At 53.5% G+C, this 4,883-nt stretch overlaps 1 long non-coding RNA gene across 1 annotated transcript; it reads right to left on the reverse strand.

Moving 5' to 3' along the window:
* Nucleotides 1-3,342, reverse strand: LOC105525221. The gene is made up of 4 exons (XR_001003874.1): nt 3,218-3,342; nt 2,406-2,530; nt 1,166-2,134; nt 1-67 (listed from the first exon to the last, which is right to left on the reverse strand). It is a non-coding gene; the product is annotated as an uncharacterized LOC105525221 (long non-coding RNA).
* Between the last annotated feature and the right edge of the window lie 1,541 nt (nt 3,343-4,883).

Here is a 4,883-nt window from a genome sequence, read left to right on the forward strand (position 1 = left end):
CTGTCTTCCAACCCACTGGCCCAGGGCCACCTCTTGCTTGGGGAGCCCCATCCAACAGCCACCAGGCCTGATAGAGAAGGAACACTGCTTGAAACAAAATGGTGAAGCTAGAAGGGATGGATGGCTGGAGTGAGTGCCAGAGGCCCCTCTGGGCTGTCAGAAAGCCCAGGGTCCTCTGAGGGACCCTGGGGAAGGCAAGGAGGACAGGTAGCTGGATGCCACTGGGCATAGACTTATAAGTCTAAGAGGGGAGCCTCAACTGGTTGGCAGGGGGCTGCAGGTTGCATAGGTGAGGCTGAGCTCATCCTGCTCAGAAAAGCAGAAGAGGAAGAGTCCGTGGCAGGAAAGGCAGGTGGGCTCGCTAGGCGGAGCTCGGCTGGGCCAGCAGGTACTGCGGTCTCCTTGGCTGAATAGCACAGGTGAACCCTAGGAGCAACAGGCCAAGGTGAGTGAGCCTGCTGATGGGCGGTAGTGCTTCAGCGAGGGCCAGGGACCCTGTCTTCAGTCCACACTAGCAGCTATGATGGTACCTGGGAGGGAGGGAAGGGGGCTGTGTGTCCCTGCCTGGTGTGTGAAGTGTGTTGTGGGATGACCGTGTGTATGGGACTCTCAGGCTTTTATCCTAGATCACAACTGGATTGCTGACAGATAGAGGACATGGGACCCTAACTATCACCCTTAATCTGCAGTGGATTTGGCTCTCGGCACTCCCAGGCTGGTAGCTGGATACCCTGCCCTGGCAGCATGACTCAGACTGCACGACAGGTACAGCGTGCCCAGGATGATGTTCCTAGGCCTCTGACCGCCTCAGAGTCCAGCCCTACACACAACCCCCTCCAAGCTCCCAGCCCCTACACCATAAACCATGAGCTCTGTGCCCTCTCTGGTGGCTCCACGTCTGCCAGTTTGGGCATGGAGCCTGTTCTAACGGCCCCCAGGCTCAGCCATGGAGACCTTGAGCGGTGACACTGAGTCCCATGGCTCGCAGGGAGAGAAGTGAGACAGCCAGCAGCACAAGGACAGAAAGAGGAAAGAGCAAGTCTGCAGCTCCAGAAGGGAGGGGCAGGGAGCCTGGTTCTGAGTCCCCAGGTGTGCCCCCCGTGTGGAGCTGGGGCAGCGGGGCGGGCAGACCTTTCATGCAGCAGGCAGCAAGGCATGTACCTACCAAGGCTGACGCCCCTCAGGGAATAACGATAGTGATTCTGAAAGACAGCATCAAATCACATGGCAGGTCACACGCATGGGTGGGGCAGGCCTGAGGGTGGGGGACACACGCACAGGCCGGAGTGTGCACACACATACTGTGAGGCCCCACAGCCAGCATGCACACAGTAACACACATGCCCACAAACAACACGCATACGCTGCCTTCCCCGCCCAGCACCCTCATTGGCCGGCATGTGCCACATGGATCTGGGACGTGCAGCCAGTCGGCACACTGAAGCACATGCGTGGGCAGAGTCACAACACAGATGCTCGCCCGCACACAGAGGCATTTGCACCAGCTCCCTGCACACTCGTGCCTAGCGTGCTCAGAGGACCCCCCACGCTGCTCATGGAGACAGGGCTTGCTCACTAATGTGCAGCTGTCATTTCTCCACCTAAGAGCCTTCCATGGCTCCCTACTGCCTACAGCATTGAACCCCAACAAGTCACACTCTTCAGACTTTGAAGGTTCTCCACCCTATGCCCCACCTTCCCCACACAGCTCTTCCTCATTCTGTCTCTGTTCCCTGCTTTGGCCAGGGGCTATCCTCGACGCGACCCACACTACACCTCTGCCCATGGCAGCTTTTTACCCAGTTACCCTCCAATTCCTCACCACGTAAGCCTATCTCAGTCATGGCCCGGACTGCATTGAAGCCAGCCTGCCTTGAAGAAGCTCTCCCAGACTGCCCTTTTCCCCAAGGTAGGGTCATGATTTGCCAAATGTTTAGTGGGTGTTAGCAAGACTGGAGTCGGAGCAGGCATCAAACCTTACATCCCACATGTCACACCTCACCACAGACCTGGGTGCCAAATAGCCTGAAGAGTCTGAACTCACGTTGGCCGTTAGCAAAGTGCTCCTACGGCTGCATCTGCAGTTAACATAGCATCCCTATGGCCACTGTCTCCCTGGATCTCCACAGCCATCCTAGGAGAAAGGCAGAACATCATCATTTGATAGAAGGGATACTGAAGCTCTGGGGGAAAAAGGGACTTGCCAAAAGCCCCAGGGTGAAGCAGCAAATCTGGACTCTCGTAGACAGCCTAGAGCTGCCGGCATTCCCGTACGATCTTTGCCCTTGGGCCTGGCTTAATTTTTTCCTCTCCAAAGAGCCATCTGTAGGGCCAGAGGCGGGCAAAGCCTGACTCATCACTGGATGCCAGTTCCTTTGCCTGACTTTCAGTGATTCCTACCTTACCCTGGGGTTTTGTGTTTCTTGTCTCAACACTATCATTTCTCATTCCTCCACAAGTTGAATTGCTCACTCCAGCCAACTGAAGTATGCTCTTCTGGACACAGTTAGTTCTAGGCACATGGTTGGTGCTTCAAAGAAAAAAAGAGCGTTATGTCAATTTCATTGATTAACAAAACTGATGGCTTCACTGCAAAGCAAAGTTGATACTGCCTGGTCCTCTGAGTTCAAGAGGCTTTTAGACAAATGGCTCTGAGCTAAAACATGAGCATGCACGCACAGCATCGGTCTCAGTCTGATAAGTTATCCTTGAGCATTTTCCTGCCTCATTAATGCATGTGTAGCCAGCACAACAATAATGTGCTAATAATGGCTAAAGCTGAGGGCTTTCCTGGGCCAGGTAGTGGCTTTAAAAACTTTAAAGTGGCTTTTAAAACTTTAACCCCTAAAGCTGAGGACTTTCCTGAGCCAGACAGTGGCTGTAAACACTATGAAGTTTTCACACAGACTCTCATTGAAAAATTTCTGTTTTCCAGATCAAGAAACTGAGACTATCACATTTGGGATTAAGTTTTAAAACAAAAAATTTAACTAATTGAGGCTTAAAGCTGTCAAGCATTTCAAAGCCAGCAAGTGGCTAAATTGGAACTTGAACCCAGGCAGTCTAGCCCTGGGATCCTGTGCCCTTACCCAGTATCCAGTGTTGGCTACACAAAACTAATGAATACATACATATTTTCAACTATAGTTTAAGTGGGTGACATATTTTTCACTATATTTTATGTAGGTGACTTTCAGTTAGGGGGTATTCTACTTACACAATCTATTGAGTTGGATATTAACTAAGAACAAACAGAAACTAATGAACTCTGAAAAACATAAAACGTGAGTAACATGATGCCACTGCAAAAGACAAAACAGCCCATAGCCTTTTGGTGACTGTATTTTGCTGACAGTCCATGAGTTAATACTCAAGCTGAACTCAGCAGTGCTGCTCCCTTGGGAGACAGACACACAAACACACACAGAGTTGGTGGCTTTGTGCCCCGCCCCTCCTCAACACACACCGGAGTTGGTGGTTGTGCTGCCCAGAGCCTCCAGTCCGTGAGTGTGAGGAACAGACCACACGGGTCCAGCAGTGCTGGGTCAAGGCGAGGAGGGGGCAGCCGGAAGCGCCCGCATGCTCTGGACTCATTGTACCAGCCGAAATGGGTGCGCACGGGGCACGCTGGGATGAGGGATGAGGGATGAGGGGTGAGGGGTGAGGGGTGAGAGGGATGGGACGGGGTGGGGACAGCCTTTCCCAAGTGGTAACATCATCATTTGATAGAAGGGATACTGAGGCTCTGGGAGGGAAAGGGACTTGCCTAAAGCCCCAGGGTGAAGCAGCATCTCTGGACTCCCAGTCCAGTGCTCTTGCCCAATACTCTGCTGCTTGCCTTTACCCATGTAACTTGGTCATCAGCACGTCATAGGGCAAGCCCCAATCCCTACTTCGTTTTTGTATATGGGTGCTGGACCCACAGCCCCCCTCTCCAGCCATTTGGACACAAAAACAGATGCTATTGTTCTTCCTTAGAGAACGTGGCCAGTGGAAACAGGGCACACTGGAAATCAGAGTGAATGTCCTTGAAAGAGGGTCATGGGTCAACAAGGCCAAGCCAAAGGTTGCAATAGAACGCTCTTCCTTAGAAATCTTTGGGAGTGAAGTAGGATTCAGTCACTCCCGTCCCTGCCCCTGCAGCTGCCACTACCCCATTAGTTTAGACAGGGTCAGGGGGTGGGGGGAGATGTGGAGAAAAAATCAGACTGCCTGTGGCCCCCGGGCTCCTTCCCCAGTTGCTTCTGTCCTAGCTCAGGCCTGGGTGCCCCTCTTACACTCTCACACTCGTGTGCTCACCCATACACACATCACACAGCTTGTTGGTCACACAGTCACAGCCTGGCCTCTCCCCGTGGTCAAGTGGCCCGATACCCCCAGGGATGGCTTAAAGGAGTCAGGACTTGGATGTGGGGACATCAGGGTAGCAGAAGGAAATCAACACACCCAGAGCATCTCGGGTTTCAGACTCTCAGACCTGAGGTAGGTTTCCCAGGGAGGAGTTGGACAGAATGGAGAATGGAGGACGGTGAGAAGAAAGGATGAGGGATGCAACGTGTGGACAGCCGCCAAGAGTGAAAATAGAGGGAAGTGCCACCTAAGTGCTGGAAAGAAGGGGGCAGGTGGGACGAGCCCCACAGCCCTCTCCTCAAAAACGACTACTCCAAGACTCAGCCCTCCCTGGGGGACAGGCTCCGCCAGCCCTCAGCCACACGTGACTCCGGCAGCCAAGGTCCCAGTTTCTTGGATGGAGATGGCCAGTTCTGGCGGCCAGGTCCGATGCTCTGGAATCCAGTCCCATTTCCTTCCCGGCCACACCCGTCCAGCGGCCTCTTTGGCTGCTTTCAGCCCCTACTTACTTGGTGATCCCGAGTGGGGCATGA

Source organism: Colobus angolensis, unplaced genomic scaffold (assembly GCF_000951035.1).
Source record: "Colobus angolensis palliatus isolate OR3802 unplaced genomic scaffold, Cang.pa_1.0 Scaffold522, whole genome shotgun sequence".
In the NCBI taxonomy this organism is placed as follows: domain Eukaryota; kingdom Metazoa; phylum Chordata; class Mammalia; order Primates; family Cercopithecidae; genus Colobus; species Colobus angolensis.